At 33.6% G+C, this 20,562-nt stretch overlaps 15 non-coding genes across 15 annotated transcripts; all 15 read left to right on the top strand.

Moving 5' to 3' along the window:
* Nucleotides 1-848: 848 nt before the first annotated feature.
* On the top strand, nt 849-931 carry TRNAL-CAG (transfer RNA leucine (anticodon CAG)). The gene has a single exon. It is a non-coding gene; the product is annotated as a tRNA-Leu (tRNA).
* A 1,933-nt stretch (nt 932-2,864) lies between these two features.
* TRNAL-CAG (transfer RNA leucine (anticodon CAG)) lies at nt 2,865-2,947 on the top strand. Its single transcript has one exon. It is a non-coding gene; the product is annotated as a tRNA-Leu (tRNA).
* Nucleotides 2,948-3,875: 928 nt separating this feature from the next.
* On the top strand, nt 3,876-3,958 carry TRNAL-CAG (transfer RNA leucine (anticodon CAG)). Its single transcript has one exon. It is a non-coding gene; the product is annotated as a tRNA-Leu (tRNA).
* Nucleotides 3,959-5,891: 1,933 nt separating this feature from the next.
* On the top strand, nt 5,892-5,974 carry TRNAL-CAG (transfer RNA leucine (anticodon CAG)). The gene has a single exon. It is a non-coding gene; the product is annotated as a tRNA-Leu (tRNA).
* A 1,933-nt stretch (nt 5,975-7,907) lies between these two features.
* On the top strand, nt 7,908-7,990 carry TRNAL-CAG (transfer RNA leucine (anticodon CAG)). The gene has a single exon. It is a non-coding gene; the product is annotated as a tRNA-Leu (tRNA).
* Nucleotides 7,991-8,918: 928 nt separating this feature from the next.
* Nucleotides 8,919-9,001, top strand: TRNAL-CAG (transfer RNA leucine (anticodon CAG)). The gene has a single exon. It is a non-coding gene; the product is annotated as a tRNA-Leu (tRNA).
* Nucleotides 9,002-9,929: 928 nt separating this feature from the next.
* TRNAL-CAG (transfer RNA leucine (anticodon CAG)) lies at nt 9,930-10,012 on the top strand. The gene has a single exon. It is a non-coding gene; the product is annotated as a tRNA-Leu (tRNA).
* A 928-nt stretch (nt 10,013-10,940) lies between these two features.
* Nucleotides 10,941-11,023, top strand: TRNAL-CAG (transfer RNA leucine (anticodon CAG)). The gene has a single exon. It is a non-coding gene; the product is annotated as a tRNA-Leu (tRNA).
* Nucleotides 11,024-11,951: 928 nt separating this feature from the next.
* On the top strand, nt 11,952-12,034 carry TRNAL-CAG (transfer RNA leucine (anticodon CAG)). The gene has a single exon. It is a non-coding gene; the product is annotated as a tRNA-Leu (tRNA).
* Nucleotides 12,035-12,962: 928 nt separating this feature from the next.
* On the top strand, nt 12,963-13,045 carry TRNAL-CAG (transfer RNA leucine (anticodon CAG)). Its single transcript has one exon. It is a non-coding gene; the product is annotated as a tRNA-Leu (tRNA).
* A 927-nt stretch (nt 13,046-13,972) lies between these two features.
* Nucleotides 13,973-14,055, top strand: TRNAL-CAG (transfer RNA leucine (anticodon CAG)). Its single transcript has one exon. It is a non-coding gene; the product is annotated as a tRNA-Leu (tRNA).
* Nucleotides 14,056-17,005: 2,950 nt separating this feature from the next.
* On the top strand, nt 17,006-17,088 carry TRNAL-CAG (transfer RNA leucine (anticodon CAG)). Its single transcript has one exon. It is a non-coding gene; the product is annotated as a tRNA-Leu (tRNA).
* A 927-nt stretch (nt 17,089-18,015) lies between these two features.
* Nucleotides 18,016-18,098, top strand: TRNAL-CAG (transfer RNA leucine (anticodon CAG)). The gene has a single exon. It is a non-coding gene; the product is annotated as a tRNA-Leu (tRNA).
* Nucleotides 18,099-19,026: 928 nt separating this feature from the next.
* On the top strand, nt 19,027-19,109 carry TRNAL-CAG (transfer RNA leucine (anticodon CAG)). Its single transcript has one exon. It is a non-coding gene; the product is annotated as a tRNA-Leu (tRNA).
* A 928-nt stretch (nt 19,110-20,037) lies between these two features.
* On the top strand, nt 20,038-20,120 carry TRNAL-CAG (transfer RNA leucine (anticodon CAG)). The gene has a single exon. It is a non-coding gene; the product is annotated as a tRNA-Leu (tRNA).
* Nucleotides 20,121-20,562: the final 442 nt, after the last annotated feature.

The following is a 20,562-nucleotide window of genomic DNA, read 5'->3' as shown; positions in this document are numbered from 1 at the left end:
AATCTGTTTCACAAACCACTTTGAAGAATAATCAACCTTCCATTATTTCTGCTTTATATCAATCAAAGAAAATGTTGCAATCTTCCCTAAAAATATGGACTTAAATACTACTTCAGACATCAATATTATATGTATTTTTTTCTTTGGTCAACATTTTTTCATATACTGAGTTTGCAAAATAAAATATCCCCCAACTTCTGAATCAGGGCTCCATATCTCAGGAGTAAGAACACTGCTCTTTTAAGCCAGTGGTGTTGAACACAAACCCTACTTGTACACTCCTTCATAGCATCCAATCAAGGCCATAAGCCAATATCATTAGCCAGTTCTTGGAAAGTTCATAAATGTCTTTTCTATGGTGAGTGAAAATCCACAAGACAACAAATTCTAGACACTTGGAATCCAATCCTGAATAGAGCAAAAAAAATAATTACCGCATTTTTCCTTGGCATTCTATGAATTAGAAAAATAGATACTGCACATCCCCTTTTCAATGTATTTTGGAAACTGCCACATTTGGAGTAATGATTTTCTTTCAATGCAGCTCTCAATCAATCAATCCAAAATTCAGGCATTAATTGTAGAGCATGTGAAGATGTTATTTGTATCAAGCATTTTCTCAAATATTTGGAAAATCCTAAACTATAGGTAATTCCGTGTTAATGTTATTTTTACAATATCTTTTTGATTTATCCAACTTTAAGCATCTTTGAAAAATAATTGAAAAAGCAATTTATTACTAATATTTGAATCAATAGTTTCAACAGCAGCATGGACATTGCACCTTTGAAAAAGTAGTTTTGGTTAATTAGTTTTATCCAATTTTTATGAAACATAGCTTTTTACGTGTCAGGATGGCCGAGCGGTCTAAGGCGCTGCGTTCAGGTCGCAATCTCCTCTGGAGGCGTGGGTTCAAATCCCACTTCTGACAGTGTTCTTCCTTTTCTTCTTTGTTCTACAATGTCTCTTCCTTGTTGCTTGTGAAGAGAAATACTTAAGATATTCACTGCAAATCTGTTTCACAAACCACTTTGAAGAATAATCAACCTTCCATTATTTCTGCTTTATATCAATCAAAGAAAATGTTGCAATCTTCCCTAAAAATATGGACTTAAATACTACTTCAGACATCAATATTATATGTATTTTTTTCTTTGGTCAACATTTTTTCATATACTGAGTTTGCAAAATAAAATATCCCCCAACTTCTGAATCAGGGCTCCATATCTCAGGAGTAAGAACACTGCTCTTTTAAGCCAGTGGTGTTGAACACAAACCCTACTTGTACACTCCTTCATAGCATCCAATCAAGGCCATAAGCCAATATCATTAGCCAGTTCTTGGAAAGTTCATAAATGTCTTTTCTATGGTGAGTGAAAATCCACAAGACAACAAATTCTAGACACTTGGAATCCAATCCTGAATAGAGCAAAAAAAATAATTACCGCATTTTTCCTTGGCATTCTATGAATTAGAAAAATAGATACTGCACATCCCCTTTTCAATGTATTTTGGAAACTGCCACATTTGGAGTAATGATTTTCTTTCAATGCAGCTCTCAATCAATCAATCCAAAATTCAGGCATTAATTGTAGAGCATGTGAAGATGTTATTTGTATCAAGCATTTTCTCAAATATTTGGAAAATCCTAAACTATAGGTAATTCCGTGTTAATGTTATTTTTACAATATCTTTTTGATTTATCCAACTTTAAGCATCTTTGAAAAATAATTGAAAAAGCAATTTATTACTAATATTTGAATCAATAGTTTCAACAGCAGCATGGACATTGCACCTTTGAAAAAGTAGTTTTGGTTAATTAGTCTTATCCAATTTTTATGAAAGTTAGTGTTTTATGTGTCAGGATGGCCGAGCGGTCTAAGGCGCTGCGTTCAGGTCGCAGTCTCCTCTGGGAGTTCAAATCCCACTTCTGACAGTGTTCTTCCTTTTCTTCTTTGTTCTACAATGTCTCTTCCTTGTTGCTTGTGAAGAGAAATACTTAAGATATTCACTGCAAATCTGTTTCACAAACCACTTTGAAGAATAATCAACCTTCCATTATTTCTGCTTTATATCAATCAAAGAAAATGTTGCAATCTTCCCTAAAAATATGGACTTAAATACTACTTCAGACATCAATATTATATGTATTTTTTTCTTTGGTCAACATTTTTTCATATACTGAGTTTGCAAAATAAAATATCCCCCAACTTCTGAATCAGGGCTCCATATCTCAGGAGTAAGAACACTGCTCTTTTAAGCCAGTGGTGTTGAACACAAACCCTACTTGTACACTCCTTCATAGCATCCAATCAAGGCCATAAGCCAATATCATTAGCCAGTTCTTGGAAAGTTCATAAATGTCTTTTCTATGGTGAGTGAAAATCCACAAGACAACAAATTCTAGACACTTGGAATCCAATCCTGAATAGAGCAAAAAAAATAATTACCGCATTTTTCCTTGGCATTCTATGAATTAGAAAAATAGATACTGCACATCCCCTTTTCAATGTATTTTGGAAACTGCCACATTTGGAGTAATGATTTTCTTTCAATGCAGCTCTCAATCAATCAATCCAAAATTCAGGCATTAATTGTAGAGCATGTGAAGATGTTATTTGTATCAAGCATTTTCTCAAATATTTGGAAAATCCTAAACTATAGGTAATTCCGTGTTAATGTTATTTTTACAATATCTTTTTGATTTATCCAACTTTAAGCATCTTTGAAAAATAATTGAAAAAGCAATTTATTACTAATATTTGAATCAATAGTTTCAACAGCAGCATGGACATTGCACCTTTGAAAAAGTAGTTTTGGTTAATTAGTTTTATCCAATTTTTATGAAACATAGCTTTTTACGTGTCAGGATGGCCGAGCGGTCTAAGGCGCTGCGTTCAGGTCGCAATCTCCTCTGGAGGCGTGGGTTCAAATCCCACTTCTGACAGTGTTCTTCCTTTTCTTCTTTGTTCTACAATGTCTCTTCCTTGTTGCTTGTGAAGAGAAATACTTAAGATATTCACTGCAAATCTGTTTCACAAACCACTTTGAAGAATAATCAACCTTCCATTATTTCTGCTTTATATCAATCAAAGAAAATGTTGCAATCTTCCCTAAAAATATGGACTTAAATACTACTTCAGACATCAATATTATATGTATTTTTTTCTTTGGTCAACATTTTTTCATATACTGAGTTTGCAAAATAAAATATCCCCCAACTTCTGAATCAGGGCTCCATATCTCAGGAGTAAGAACACTGCTCTTTTAAGCCAGTGGTGTTGAACACAAACCCTACTTGTACACTCCTTCATAGCATCCAATCAAGGCCATAAGCCAATATCATTAGCCAGTTCTTGGAAAGTTCATAAATGTCTTTTCTATGGTGAGTGAAAATCCACAAGACAACAAATTCTAGACACTTGGAATCCAATCCTGAATAGAGCAAAAAAAATAATTACCGCATTTTTCCTTGGCATTCTATGAATTAGAAAAATAGATACTGCACATCCCCTTTTCAATGTATTTTGGAAACTGCCACATTTGGAGTAATGATTTTCTTTCAATGCAGCTCTCAATCAATCAATCCAAAATTCAGGCATTAATTGTAGAGCATGTGAAGATGTTATTTGTATCAAGCATTTTCTCAAATATTTGGAAAATCCTAAACTATAGGTAATTCCGTGTTAATGTTATTTTTACAATATCTTTTTGATTTATCCAACTTTAAGCATCTTTGAAAAATAATTGAAAAAGCAATTTATTACTAATATTTGAATCAATAGTTTCAACAGCAGCATGGACATTGCACCTTTGAAAAAGTAGTTTTGGTTAATTAGTTTTATCCAATTTTTATGAAACATAGCTTTTTACGTGTCAGGATGGCCGAGCGGTCTAAGGCGCTGCGTTCAGGTCGCAATCTCCTCTGGAGGCGTGGGTTCAAATCCCACTTCTGACAGTGTTCTTCCTTTTCTTCTTTGTTCTACAATGTCTCTTCCTTGTTGCTTGTGAAGAGAAATACTTAAGATATTCACTGCAAATCTGTTTCACAAACCACTTTGAAGAATAATCAACCTTCCATTATTTCTGCTTTATATCAATCAAAGAAAATGTTGCAATCTTCCCTAAAAATATGGACTTAAATACTACTTCAGACATCAATATTATATGTATTTTTTTCTTTGGTCAACATTTTTTCATATACTGAGTTTGCAAAATAAAATATCCCCCAACTTCTGAATCAGGGCTCCATATCTCAGGAGTAAGAACACTGCTCTTTTAAGCCAGTGGTGTTGAACACAAACCCTACTTGTACACTCCTTCATAGCATCCAATCAAGGCCATAAGCCAATATCATTAGCCAGTTCTTGGAAAGTTCATAAATGTCTTTTCTATGGTGAGTGAAAATCCACAAGACAACAAATTCTAGACACTTGGAATCCAATCCTGAATAGAGCAAAAAAAATAATTACCGCATTTTTCCTTGGCATTCTATGAATTAGAAAAATAGATACTGCACATCCCCTTTTCAATGTATTTTGGAAACTGCCACATTTGTAGTAATGATTTTCTTTCAATGCAGCTCTCAATCAATCAATCCAAAATTCAGGCATTAATTGTAGAGCATGTGAAGATGTTATTTGTGTCAAGCATTTTCTCAAATATTTGGAAAATCCTAAACTATAGGTAATTCCGTGTTAATGTTATTTTTACAATATCTTTTTGATTTATCCAACCTTAAGCATCTTTGAAAAATAATTGAAAAAGCAATTTATTACTAATATTTGAATCAATAGTTTCAACAGCAGCATGGACATTGCACCTTTGAAAAAGTAGTTTTGGTTAATTAGTCTTATCCAATTTTTATGAAACTTAGTGTTTTATGTGTCAGGATGGCCGAGCGGTCTAAGGCGCTGCGTTCAGGTCGCAGTCTCCTCTGGGAGTTCAAATCCCACTTCTGACAGTGTTCTTCCTTTTCTTCTTTGTTCTACAATGTCTCTTCCTTGTTGCTTGTGAAGAGAAATACTTAAGATATTCACTGCAAATCTGTTTCACAAACCACTTTGAAGAATAATCAACCTTCCATTATTTCTGCTTTATATCAATCAAAGAAAATGTTGCAATCTTCCCTAAAAATATGGACTTAAATACTACTTCAGACATCAATATTATATGTATTTTTTTCTTTGGTCAACATTTTTTCATATACTGAGTTTGCAAAATAAAATATCCCCCAACTTCTGAATCAGGGCTCCATATCTCAGGAGTAAGAACACTGCTCTTTTAAGCCAGTGGTGTTGAACACAAACCCTACTTGTACACTCCTTCATAGCATCCAATCAAGGCCATAAGCCAATATCATTAGCCAGTTCTTGGAAAGTTCATAAATGTCTTTTCTATGGTGAGTGAAAATCCACAAGACAACAAATTCTAGACACTTGGAATCCAATCCTGAATAGAGCAAAAAAAATAATTACCGCATTTTTCCTTGGCATTCTATGAATTAGAAAAATAGATACTGCACATCCCCTTTTCAATGTATTTTGGAAACTGCCACATTTGGAGTAATGATTTTCTTTCAATGCAGCTCTCAATCAATCAATCCAAAATTCAGGCATTAATTGTAGAGCATGTGAAGATGTTATTTGTATCAAGCATTTTCTCAAATATTTGGAAAATCCTAAACTATAGGTAATTCCGTGTTAATGTTATTTTTACAATATCTTTTTGATTTATCCAACCTTAAGCATCTTTGAAAAATAATTGAAAAAGCAATTTATTACTAATATTTGAATCAATAGTTTCAACAGCAGCATGGACATTGCACCTTTGAAAAAGTAGTTTTGGTTAATTAGTTTTATCCAATTTTTATGAAACATAGCTTTTTACGTGTCAGGATGGCCGAGCGGTCTAAGGCGCTGCGTTCAGGTCGCAATCTCCTCTGGAGGCGTGGGTTCAAATCCCACTTCTGACAGTGTTCTTCCTTTTCTTCTTTGTTCTACAATGTCTCTTCCTTGTTGCTTGTGAAGAGAAATACTTAAGATATTCACTGCAAATCTGTTTCACAAACCACTTTGAAGAATAATCAACCTTCCATTATTTCTGCTTTATATCAATCAAAGAAAATGTTGCAATCTTCCCTAAAAATATGGACTTAAATACTACTTCAGACATCAATATTATATGTATTTTTTTCTTTGGTCAACATTTTTTCATATACTGAGTTTGCAAAATAAAATATCCCCCAACTTCTGAATCAGGGCTCCATATCTCAGGAGTAAGAACACTGCTCTTTTAAGCCAGTGGTGTTGAACACAAACCCTACTTGTACACTCCTTCATAGCATCCAATCAAGGCCATAAGCCAATATCATTAGCCAGTTCTTGGAAAGTTCATAAATGTCTTTTCTATGGTGAGTGAAAATCCACAAGACAACAAATTCTAGACACTTGGAATCCAATCCTGAATAGAGCAAAAAAAATAATTACCGCATTTTTCCTTGGCATTCTATGAATTAGAAAAATAGATACTGCACATCCCCTTTTCAATGTATTTTGGAAACTGCCACATTTGTAGTAATGATTTTCTTTCAATGCAGCTCTCAATCAATCAATCCAAAATTCAGGCATTAATTGTAGAGCATGTGAAGATGTTATTTGTGTCAAGCATTTTCTCAAATATTTGGAAAATCCTAAACTATAGGTAATTCCGTGTTAATGTTATTTTTACAATATCTTTTTGATTTATCCAACCTTAAGCATCTTTGAAAAATAATTGAAAAAGCAATTTATTACTAATATTTGAATCAATAGTTTCAACAGCAGCATGGACATTGCACCTTTGAAAAAGTAGTTTTGGTTAATTAGTCTTATCCAATTTTTATGAAAGTTAGTGTTTTATGTGTCAGGATGGCCGAGCGGTCTAAGGCGCTGCGTTCAGGTCGCAGTCTCCTCTGGGAGTTCAAATCCCACTTCTGACAGTGTTCTTCCTTTTCTTCTTTGTTCTACAATGTCTCTTCCTTGTTGCTTGTGAAGAGAAATACTTAAGATATTCACTGCAAATCTGTTTCACAAACCACTTTGAAGAATAATCAACCTTCCATTATTTCTGCTTTATATCAATCAAAGAAAATGTTGCAATCTTCCCTAAAAATATGGACTTAAATACTACTTCAGACATCAATATTATATGTATTTTTTTCTTTGGTCAACATTTTTTCATATACTGAGTTTGCAAAATAAAATATCCCCCAACTTCTGAATCAGGGCTCCATATCTCAGGAGTAAGAACACTGCTCTTTTAAGCCAGTGGTGTTGAACACAAACCCTACTTGTACACTCCTTCATAGCATCCAATCAAGGCCATAAGCCAATATCATTAGCCAGTTCTTGGAAAGTTCATAAATGTCTTTTCTATGGTGAGTGAAAATCCACAAGACAACAAATTCTAGACACTTGGAATCCAATCCTGAATAGAGCAAAAAAAATAATTACCGCATTTTTCCTTGGCATTCTATGAATTAGAAAAATAGATACTGCACATCCCCTTTTCAATGTATTTTGGAAACTGCCACATTTGGAGTAATGATTTTCTTTCAATGCAGCTCTCAATCAATCAATCCAAAATTCAGGCATTAATTGTAGAGCATGTGAAGATGTTATTTGTATCAAGCATTTTCTCAAATATTTGGAAAATCCTAAACTATAGGTAATTCCGTGTTAATGTTATTTTTACAATATCTTTTTGATTTATCCAACCTTAAGCATCTTTGAAAAATAATTGAAAAAGCAATTTATTACTAATATTTGAATCAATAGTTTCAACAGCAGCATGGACATTGCACCTTTGAAAAAGTAATTTTGGTTAATTAGTTTTATCCAATTTTTATGAAACTTAGTTTTTTATGTGTCAGGATGGCCGAGCGGCCTAAGGCGCTGTGTTCAGGTCGCAGTCTCCTCTGGAGGCGTGGGTTCAAATCCCACTTCTGACAGTGTTCTTCCTTTTCTTCTTTGTTCTACAATGTCTCTTCCTTGTTGCTTGTGAAGAGAAATACTTAAGATATTCACTGCAAATCTGTTTCACAAACCACTTTGAAGAATAATCAACCTTCCATTATTTCTGCTTTATATCAATCAAAGAAAATGTTGCAATCTTCCCTAAAAATATGGACTTAAATACTACTTCAGACATCAATATTATATGTATTTTTTTCTTTGGTCAACATTTTTTCATATACTGAGTTTGCAAAATAAAATATCCCCCAACTTCTGAATCAGGGCTCCATATCTCAGGAGTAAGAACACTGCTCTTTTAAGCCAGTGGTGTTGAACACAAACCCTACTTGTACACTCCTTCATAGCATCCAATCAAGCCCATAAGCCAATATCATTAGCCAGTTCTTGGAAAGTTCATAAATGTCTTTTCTATGGTGAGTGAAAATCCACAAGACAACAAATTCTAGACACTTGGAATCCAATCCTGAATAGAGCAAAAAAAATAATTACCGCATTTTTCCTTGGCATTCTATGAATTAGAAAAATAGATACTGCACATCCCCTTTTCAATGTATTTTGGAAACTGCCACATTTGGAGTAATGATTTTCTTTCAATGCAGCTCTCAATCAATCAATCCAAAATTCAGGCATTAATTGTAGAGCATGTGAAGATGTTATTTGTATCAAGCATTTTCTCAAATATTTGGAAAATCCTAAACTATAGGTAATTCCGTGTTAATGTTATTTTTACAATATCTTTTTGATTTATGCAACTTTAAGCATCTTTGAAAAATAATTGAAAAAGCAATGTATTACTAATATTTGAATCAATAGTTTCAACAGCAGCATGGACATTGCACCTTTGAAAAAGTAATTTTGGTTAATTAGTTTTATCCAATTTTTATGAAACGTAGTTTTTTATGTGTCAGGATGGCCGAGCGGTCTAAGGCGCTGCGTTCAGGTCGCAGTCTCCTCTGGAGGCGTGGGTTCAAATCCCACTTCTGACAGTGTTCTTCCTTTTCTTCTTTGTTCTACAATGTCTCTTCCTTGTTGCTTGTGAAGAGAAATACTTAAGATATTCACTGCAAATCTGTTTCACAAACCACTTTGAAGAATAATCAACCTTCCATTATTTCTGCTTTATATCAATCAAAGAAAATGTTGCAATCTTTCCTAAAAATATGGACTTAAATACTACTTCAGACATCAATATTATATGTATTTTTTTCTTTTGTCAACATTTTTTCATATACTGAATTTGCAAAATAAAATATCCCCCAACTTCTGAATCAGGGCTCCATATCTCAGGAGTAAGAACACTGCTCTTTTAAGCCAGTGGTCATGAACACAAACCCTACTTGTACACTCCTTCATAGCATCCAATCAAGGCCATAAGCCAATATCATTAGCCAGTTCTTGGAAAGTTCATAAATGTCTTTTCTATGGTGAGTGAAAATCCACAAGACAACAAATTCTAGACACTTGGAATCCAATCCTGAATAGAGCAAAAAAAATAATTACCGCATTTTTCCTTGGCATTCTATGAATTAGAAAAAGAGATACTGCACATCCCCTTTTCAATGTATTTTGGAAACTGCCACATTTGTAGTAATGATTTTCTTTCAATGCAGCTCTCAATCAATCAATCCAAAATTCAGGCATTAATTGTAGAGCATGTGAAGATGTTATTTGTGTCAAGCATTTTCTCAAATATTTGGAAAATCCTAAACTATAGGTAATTCCGTGTTAATGTTATTTTTACAATATCTTTTTGATTTATCCAACCTTAAGCATCTTTGAAAAATAATTGAAAAAGCAATTTATTACTAATATTTGAATCAATAGTTTCAACAGCAGCATGGACATTGCACCTTTGAAAAAGTAATTTTGGTTAATTAGTTTTATCCAATTTTTATGAAACTTAGTTTTTTATGTGTCAGGATGGCCGAGCGGCCTAAGGCGCTGTGTTCAGGTCGCAGTCTCCTCTGGAGGCGTGGGTTCAAATCCCACTTCTGACAGTGTTCTTCCTTTTCTTCTTTGTTCTACAATGTCTCTTCCTTGTTGCTTGTGAAGAGAAATACTTAAGATATTCACTGCAAATCTGTTTCACAAACCACTTTGAAGAATAATCAACCTTCCATTATTTCTGCTTTATATCAATCAAAGAAAATGTTGCAATCTTCCCTAAAAATATGGACTTAAATACTACTTCAGACATCAATATTATATGTATTTTTTTCTTTGGTCAACATTTTTTCATATACTGAGTTTGCAAAATAAAATATCCCCCAACTTCTGAATCAGGGCTCCATATCTCAGGAGTAAGAACACTGCTCTTTTAAGCCAGTGGTGTTGAACACAAACCCTACTTGTACACTCCTTCATAGCATCCAATCAAGGCCATAAGCCAATATCATTAGCCAGTTCTTGGAAAGTTCATAAATGTCTTTTCTATGGTGAGTAAAAATCCACAAGACAACAAATTCTAGACATTTGGAATCCAATCCTGAATAGAGCAAAAAAAATAATTACCGCATTTTTCCTTGGCATTCTATGAATTAGAAAAATAGATACTGCACATCCCCTTTTCAATGTATTTTGGAAACTGCCACATTTGGAGTAATGATTTTCTTTCAATGCAGCTCTCAATCAATCAATCCAAAATTCAGGCATTAATTGTAGAGCATGTGAAGATGTTATTTGTATCAAGCATTTTCTCAAATATTTGGAAAATCCTAAACTATAGGTAATTCCGTGTTAATGTTATTTTTACAATATCTTTTTGATTTATCCAACCTTAAGCATCTTTGAAAAATAATTGAAAAAGCAATTTATTACTAATATTTGAATCAATAGTTTCAACAGCAGCATGGACATTGCACCTTTGAAAAAGTAATTTTGGTTAATTAGTTTTATCCAATTTTTATGAAACTTAGTTTTTTATGAGTCAGGATGGCCGAGCGGCCTAAGGCGCTGTGTTCAGGTCGCAGTCTCCTCTGGAGGTGTGGGTTCAAATCCCACTTCTGACAGTGTTCTTCCTTTTCTTCTTTGTTCTACAATGTCTCTTCCTTGTTGCTTGTGAAGAGAAATACTTAAGATATTCACTGCAAATCTGTTTCACAAACCACTTTGAAGAATAATCAACCTTCCATTATTTCTGCTTTATATCAATCAAAGAAAATGTTGCAATCTTCCCTAAAAATATGGACTTAAATACTACTTCAGACATCAATATTATATGTATTTTTTTCTTTGGTCAACATTTTTTCATATACTGAGTTTGCAAAATAAAATATCCCCCAACTTCTGAATCAGGGCTCCATATCTCAGGAGTAAGAACACTGCTCTTTTAAGCCAGTGGTGTTGAACACAAACCCTACTTGTACACTCCTTCATAGCATCCAATCAAGCCCATAAGCCAATATCATTAGCCAGTTCTTGGAAAGTTCATAAATGTCTTTTCTATGGTGAGTGAAAATCCACAAGACAACAAATTCTAGACACTTGGAATCCAATCCTGAATAGAGCAAAAAAAATAATTACCGCATTTTTACTTGGCATTCTATGAATTAGAAAAATAGATACTGCACATCCCCTTTTCAATGTATTTTGGAAACTGCCACATTTGGAGTAATGATTTTCTTTCAATGCAGCTCTCAATCAATCAATCCAAAATTCAGGCATTAATTGTAGAGCATGTGAAGATGTTATTTGTATCAAGCATTTTCTCAAATATTTGGAAAATCCTAAACTATAGGTAATTCCGTGTTAATGTTATTTTTACAATATCTTTTTGATTTATCCAACCTTAAGCATCTTTGAAAAATAATTGAAAAAGCAATTTATTACTAATATTTGAATCAATAGTTTCAACAGCAGCATGGACATTGCACCTTTGAAAAAGTAATTTTGGTTAATTAGTTTTATCCAATTTTTATGAAACTTAGTTTTTTATGTGTCAGGATGGCCGAGCGGCCTAAGGCGCTGTGTTCAGGTCGCAGTCTCCTCTGGAGGCGTGGGTTCAAATCCCACTTCTGACAGTGTTCTTCCTTTTCTTCTTTGTTCTACAATGTCTCTTCCTTGTTGCTTGTGAAGAGAAATACTTAAGATATTCACTGCAAATCTGTTTCACAAACCACTTTGAAGAATAATCAACCTTCCATTATTTCTGCTTTATATCAATCAAAGAAAATGTTGCAATCTTCCCTAAAAATATGGACTTAAATACTACTTCAGACATCAATATTATATGTATTTTTTTCTTTGGTCAACATTTTTTCATATACTGAGTTTGCAAAATAAAATATCCCCCAACTTCTGAATCAGGGCTCCATATCTCAGGAGTAAGAACACTGCTCTTTTAAGCCAGTGGTGTTGAACACAAACCCTACTTGTACACTCCTTCATAGCATCCAATCAAGCCCATAAGCCAATATCATTAGCCAGTTCTTGGAAAGTTCATAAATGTCTTTTCTATGGTGAGTGAAAATCCACAAGACAACAAATTCTAGACACTTGGAATCCAATCCTGAATAGAGCAAAAAAAATAATTACCGCATTTTTCCTTGGCATTCTATGAATTAGAAAAATAGATACTGCACATCCCCTTTTCAATGTATTTTGGAAACTGCCACATTTGGAGTAATGATTTTCTTTCAATGCAGCTCTCAATCAATCAATCCAAAATTCAGGCATTAATTGTAGAGCATGTGAAGATGTTATTTGTATCAAGCATTTTCTCAAATATTTTGAAAATCCTAAACTATAGGTAATTCCGTGTTAATGTTATTTTTACAATATCTTTTTGATTTATGCAACTTTAAGCATCTTTGAAAAATAATTGAAAAAGCAATGTATTACTAATATTTGAATCAATAGTTTCAACAGCAGCATGGACATTGCACCTTTGAAAAAGTAATTTTGGTTAATTAGTTTTATCCAATTTTTATGAAACGTAGTTTTTTATGTGTCAGGATGGCCGAGCGGTCTAAGGCGCTGCGTTCAGGTCGCAGTCTCCTCTGGAGGCGTGGGTTCAAATCCCACTTCTGACAGTGTTCTTCCTTTTCTTCTTTGTTCTACAATGTCTCTTCCTTGTTGCTTGTGAAGAGAAATACTTAAGATATTCACTGCAAATCTGTTTCACAAACCACTTTGAAGAATAATCAACCTTCCATTATTTCTGCTTTATATCAATCAAAGAAAATGTTGCAATCTTCCCTAAAAATATGGACTTAAATACTACTTCAGACATCAATATTATATGTATTTTTTTCTTTGGTCAACATTTTTTCATATACTGAGTTTGCAAAATAAAATATCCCCCAACTTCTGAATCAGGGCTCCATATCTCAGGAGTAAGAACACTGCTCTTTTAAGCCAGTGGTGTTGAACACAAACCCTACTTGTACACTCCTTCATAGCATCCAATCAAGGCCATAAGCCAATATCATTAGCCAGTTCTTGGAAAGTTCATAAATGTCTTTTCTATGGTGAGTGAAAATCCACAAGACAACAAATTCTAGACACTTGGAATCCAATCCTGAATAGAGCAAAAAAAATAATTACCGCATTTTTCCTTGGCATTCTATGAATTAGAAAAATAGATACTGCACATCCCCTTTTCAATGTATTTTGGAAACTGCCACATTTGGAGTCATGATTTTCTTTCAATGCAGCTCTCAATCAATCAATCCAAAATTCAGGCATTAATTGTAGAGCATGTGAAGATGTTATTTGTATCAAGCATTTTCTCAAATATTTGGAAAATCCTAAACTATAGGTAATTCCGTGTTAATGTTATTTTTACAATATCTTTTTGATTTATCCAACTTAAGCATCTTTGAAAAATAATTGAAAAAGCAATTTATTACTAATATTTGAATCAATAGTTTCAACAGCAGCATGGACATTGCACCTTTGAAAAAGTAATTTTGGTTAATTAGTTTTATCCAATTTTTATGAAACTTAGTTTTTTATGTGTCAGGATGGCCGAGCGGCCTAAGGCGCTGCGTTCAGGTCGCAGTCTCCTCTGGAGGCGTGGGTTCAAATCCCACTTCTGACAGTGTTCTTCCTTTTCTTCTTTGTTCTACAATGTCTCTTCCTTGTTGCTTGTGAAGAGAAATACTTAAGATATTCACTGCAAATCTGTTTCACAAACCACTTTGAAGAATAATCAACCTTCCATTATTTCTGCTTTATATCAATCAAAGAAAATGTTGCAATCTTCCCTAAAAATATGGACTTAAATACTACTTCAGACATCAATATTATATGTATTTTTTTCTTTGGTCAACATTTTTTCATATACTGAGTTTGCAAAATAAAATATCCCCCAACTTCTGAATCAGGGCTCCATATCTCAGGAGTAAGAACACTGCTCTTTTAAGCCAGTGGTGTTGAACACAAACCCTACTTGTACACTCCTTCATAGCATCCAATCAAGGCCATAAGCCAATATCATTAGCCAGTTCTTGGAAAGTTCATAAATGTCTTTTCTATGGTGAGTGAAAATCCACAAGACAACAAATTCTAGACACTTGGAATCCAATCCTGAATAGAGCAAAAAAAATAATTACTGCATTTTTCCTTGGCATTCTATGAATTAGAAAAATAGATACTGCACATCCCCTTTTCAATGTATTTTGGAAACTGCCACATTTGGAGTAATGATTTTCTTTCAATGCAGCTCTCAATCAATCAATCCAAAATTCAGGCATTAATTGTAGAGCATGTGAAGATGTTATTTGTATCAAGCATTTTCTCAAATATTTGGAAAATCCTAAACTATAGGTAATTCCATGTTAATGTTATTTTTACAATATCTTTTTGATTTATCCAACTTTAAGCATCTTTGAAAAATAATTGAAAAAGCAATGTATTACTAATATTTGAATCAATAGTTTCAACAGCAGCATGGACATTGCACCTTTGAAAAAGTAATTTTGGTTAATTAGTTTTATCCAATTTTTATGAAACGTAGTTTTTTATGTGTCAGGATGGCCGAGCGGTCTAAGGCGCTGCGTTCAGGTAGCAGTCTCCTCTGGAGGCGTGGGTTCAAATCCCACTTCTGACAGTGTTCTTCCTTTTCTTCTTTGTTCTACAATGTCTCTTCCTTGTTGCTTGTGAAGAGAAATACTTAAGATATTCACTGCAAATCTGTTTCACAAACCACTTTGAAGAATAATCAACCTTCCATTATTTCTGCTTTATATCAATCAAAGAAAATGTTGCAATCTTCCCTAAAAATATGGACTTAAATACTACTTCAGACATCAATATTATATGTATTTTTTTCTTTGGTCAACATTTTTTCATATACTGAGTTTGCAAAATAAAATATCCCCCAACTTCTGAATCAGGGCTCCATATCTCAGGAGTAAGAACACTGCTCTTTTAAGCCAGTGGTGTTGAACACAAACCCTACTTGTACACTCCTTCATAGCATCCAATCAAGCCCATAAGCCAATATCATTAGCCAGTTCTTGGAAAGTTCATAAATGTCTTTTCTATGGTGAGTGAAAATCCACAAGACAACAAATTCTAGACACTTGGAATCCAATCCTGAATAGAGCAAAAAAAATAATTACCGCATTTTTACTTGGCATTCTATGAATTAGAAAAATAGATACTGCACATCCCCTTTTCAATGTATTTTGGAAACTGCCACATTTGGAGTAATGATTTTCTTTCAATGCAGCTCTCAATCAATCAATCCAAAATTCAGGCATTAATTGTAGAGCATGTGAAGATGTTATTTGTATCAAGCATTTTCTCAAATATTTGGAAAATCCTAAACTATAGGTAATTCCGTGTTAATGTTATTTTTACAATATCTTTTTGATTTATCCAACCTTAAGCATCTTTGAAAAATAATTGAAAAAGCAATTTATTACTAATATTTGAATCAATAGTTTCAACAGCAGCATGGACATTGCACCTTTGAAAAAGTAATTTTGGTTAATTAGTTTTATCCAATTTTTATGAAACTTAGTTTTTTATGTGTCAGGATGGCCGAGCGGCCTAAGGCGCTGTGTTCAGGTCGCAGTCTCCTCTGGAGGCATGGGTTCAAATCCCACTTCTGACAGTGTTCTTCCTTTTCTTCTTTGTTCTACAATGTCTCTTCCTTGTTGCTTGTGAAGAGAAATACTTAAGATATTCACTGCAAATCTGTTTCACAAACCACTTTGAAGAATAATCAACCTTCCATTATTTCTGCTTTATATCAATCAAAGAAAATGTTGCAATCTTCCCTAAAAATATGGACTTAAATACTACTTCAGACATCAATATTATATGTATTTTTTTCTTTGGTCAACATTTTTTCATATACTGAGTTTGCAAAATAAAATATCCCCCAACTTCTGAATCAGGGCTCCATATCTCAGGAGTAAGAACACTGCTCTTTTAAGCCAGTGGTGTTGAACACAAACCCTACTTGTACACTCCTTCATAGCATCCAATCAAGCCCATAAGCCAATATCATTAGCCAGTTCTTGGAAAGTTCATAAATGTCTTTTCTATGGTGAGTGAAAATCCACAAGACAACAAATTCTAGACACTTGGAATCCAATCCTGAATAGAGCAAAAAAAATAATTACCGCATTTTTCCTTGGCATTCTATGAATTAGAAAAATAGATACTGCACATCCCCTTTTCAATGTATTTTGGAAACTGCCACATTTGGAGTAATGATTTTCTTTCAATGCAGCTCTCAATCAATCAATCCAAAATTCAGGCATTAATTGTAGAGCATGTGAAGATGTTATTTGTATCAAGCATTTTCTCAAATATTTTGAAAATCCTAAACTATAGGTAATTCCGTGTTAATGTTATTTTTACAATATCTTTTTGATTTATGCAACTTTAAGCATCTTTGAAAAATAATTGAAAAAGCAATGTATTACTAATATTTGAATCAATAGTTTCAACAGCAGCATGGACATTGCACCTTTGAAAAAGTAATTTTGGTTAATTAGTTTTATCCAATTTTTATGAAACGTAGTTTTTTATGTGTCAGGATGGCCGAGCGGTCTAAGGCGCTGCGTTCAGGTCGCAGTCTCCTCTGGAGGCGTGGGTTCAAATCCCACTTCTGACAGTGTTCTTCCTTTTCTTCTTTGTTCTACAATGTCTCTTCCTTGTTGCTTGTGAAGAGAAATACTTAAGATATTCACTGCAAATCTGTTTCACAAACCACTTTGAAGAATAATCAACCTTCCATTATTTCTGCTTTATATCAATCAAAGAAAATGTTGCAATCTTCCCTAAAAATATGGACTTAAATACTACTTCAGACATCAATATTATATGTATTTTTTTCTTTGGTCAACATTTTTTCATATACTGAGTTTGCAAAATAAAATATCCCCCAACTTCTGAATCAGGGCTCCATATCTCAGGAGTAAGAACACTGCTCTTTTAAGCCAGTGGTGTTGAACACAAACCCTACTTGTACACTCCTTCATAGCATCCAATCAAGGCCATAAGCCAATATCATTAGCCAGTTCTTGGAAAGTTCATAAATGTCTTTTCTATGGTGAGTGAAAATCCACAAGACAACAAATTCTAGACACTTGGAATCCAATCCTGAATAGAGCAAAAAAAATAATTACCGCATTTTTCCTTGGCATTCTATGAATTAGAAAAATAGATACTGCACATCCCCTTTTCAATGTATTTTGGAAACTGCCACATTTGGAGTAATGATTTTCTTTCAATGCAGCTCTCAATCAATCAATCCAAAATTCAGGCATTAATTGTAGAGCATGTGAAGATGTTATTTGTATCAAGCATTTTCTCAAATATTTGGAAAATCCTAAACTATAGGTAATTCCGTGTTAATGTTATTTTTACAATATCTTTTTGATTTATCCAACTTAAGCATCTTTGAAAAATAATTGAAAAAGCAATTTATTACTAATATTTGAATCAATAGTTTCAACAGCAGCATGGACATTGCACCTTTGAAAAAGTAATTTTGGTTAATTAGTTTTATCCAATTTTTATGAAACTTAGTTTTTTATGTGTCAGGATGGCCGAGCGGCCTAAGGCGCTGCGTTCAGGTCGCAGTCTCCTCTGGAGGCGTGGGTTCAAATCCCACTTCTGACAGTGTTCTTCCTTTTCTTCTTTGTTCTACAATGTCTCTTCCTTGTTGCTTGTGAAGAGAAATACTTAAGATATTCACTGCAAATCTGTTTCACAAACCACTTTGAAGAATAATCAACCTTCCATTATTTCTGCTTTATATCAATCAAAGAAAATGTTGCAATCTTCCCTAAAAATATGGACTTAAATACTACTTCAGACATCAATATTATATGTATTTTTTTCTTTGGTCAACATTTTTTCATATACTGAGTTTGCAAAATAAAATATCCCCCAACTTCTGAATCAGGGCTCCATATCTCAGGAGTAAGAACACTGCTCTTTTAAGCCAGTGGTGTTGAACACAAACCCTACTTGTACACTCCTTCATAGCATCCAATCAAGGCCATAAGCCAATATCATTAGCCAGTTCTTGGAAAGTTCATAAATGTCTTTTCTATGGTGAGTGAAAATCCACAAGACAACAAATTCTAGACACTTGGAATCCAATCCTGAATAGAGCAAAAAAAATAATTACTGCATTTTTCCTTGGCATTCTATGAATTAGAAAAATAGATACTGCACATCCCCTTTTCAATGTATTTTGGAAACTGCCACATTTGGAGTAATGATTTTCTTTCAATGCAGCTCTCAATCAATCAATCCAAAATTCAGGCATTAATTGTAGAGCATGTGAAGATGTTATTTGTATCAAGCATTTTCTCAAATATTTGGAAAATCCTAAACTATAGGTAATTCCATGTTAATGTTATTTTTACAATATCTTTTTGATTTATCCAACTTTAAGCATCTTTGAAAAATAATTGAAAAAGCAATGTATTACTAATATTTGAATCAATAGTTTCAACAGCAGCATGGACATTGCACCTTTGAAAAAGTAATTTTGGTTAATTAGTTTTATCCAATTTTTATGAAACGTAGTTTTTTATGTGTCAGGATGGCCGAGCGGTCTAAGGCGCTGCGTTCAGGTTGCAGTCTCCTCTGGAGGCGTGGGTTCAAATCCCACTTCTGACAGTGTTCTTCCTTTTCTTCTTTGTTCTACAATGTCTCTTCCTTGTTGCTTGTGAAGAGAAATACTTAAGATATTCACTGCAAATCTGTTTCACAAACCACTTTGAAGAATAATCAACCTTCCATTATTTCTGCTTTATATCAATCAAAGAAAATGTTGCAATCTTTCCTAAAAATATGGACTTAAATACTACTTCAGACATCAATATTATATGTATTTTTTTCTTTTGTCAACATTTTTTCATATACTGAGTTTGCAAAATAAAATATCCCCCAACTTCTGAATCAGGGCTCCATATCTCAGGAGTAAGAACACTGCTCTTTTAAGCCAGTGGTCATGAACACAAACCCTACTTGTACACTCCTTCATAGCATCCAATCAAGGCCATAAGCCAATATCATTAGCCAGTTCTTGGAAAGTTCATAAATGTCTTTTCTATGGTGAGTGAAAATCCACAAGACAACAAATTCTAGACACTTGGAATCCAATCCTGAATAGAGCAAAAAAAATAATTACCGCATTTTTCCTTGGCATTCTATGAATTAGAAAAATAGATACTGCACATCCCCTTTTCAATGTATTTTGGAAACTGCCACATTTGAAGTAATGGTTTTCTTTCAATGCAGCTCTCAATCAATCAATCCAAAATTCAGGCATTAATTGTAGAGCATGTGAAGATGTTATTTGTGTCAAGCATTTTCTCAAATATTTGGAAAATCCTAAACTATAGGTAATTCCGTGTTAATGTTATTTTTACAATATCTTTTTGATTTATCCAACCTTAAGCATCTTTGAAAAATAATTGAAAAAGCAATTTATTACTAATATTTGAATCAATAGTTTCAACAGCAGCATGGACATTGCACCTTTGAAAAAGTAGTTTTGGTTAATTAGTTTTATCCAATTTTTATGAAACTTAGTATTTTATGTGTCAGGATGGCCGAGCGGTCTAAGGCGCTGCGTTCAGGTCGCAGTCTCCTCTGGAGGCGTGGGTTCAAATCCCACTTCTGACAGTGTTCTTCCTTTTCTTCTTTGTTCTACAATGTCTCTTCCTTGTTGCTTGTGAAGAGAAATACTTAAGATATTCACTGCAAATCTGTTTCACAAACCACTTTGAAGAATAATCAACCTTCCATTATTTCTGCTTTATATCAATCAAAGAAAATGTTGCAATCTTCCCTAAAAATATGGACTTAAATACTACTTCAGACATCAATATTATATGTATTTTTTTCTTTGGTCAACATTTTTTCATATACTGAGTTTGCAAAATAAAATATCCCCCAACTTCTGAATCAGGGCTCCATATCTCAGGAGTAAGAACACTGCTCTTTTAAGCCAGTGGTGTTGAACACAAACCCTACTTGTACACTCCTTCATAGCATCCAATCAAGGCCATAAGCCAATATCATTAGCCAGTTCTTGGAAAGTTCATAAATGTCTTTTCTATGGTGA

This window comes from Taudactylus pleione, unplaced genomic scaffold, assembly GCF_031769625.1.
Source record: "Taudactylus pleione unplaced genomic scaffold, aTauple2 ptg000177l, whole genome shotgun sequence".
In the NCBI taxonomy this organism is placed as follows: Eukaryota; Metazoa; Chordata; class Amphibia; order Anura; family Myobatrachidae; genus Taudactylus; species Taudactylus pleione.
Note: the sequence above shows the minus strand (reverse complement) of the source record. Positions and strands in the feature narration are given on the sequence as shown.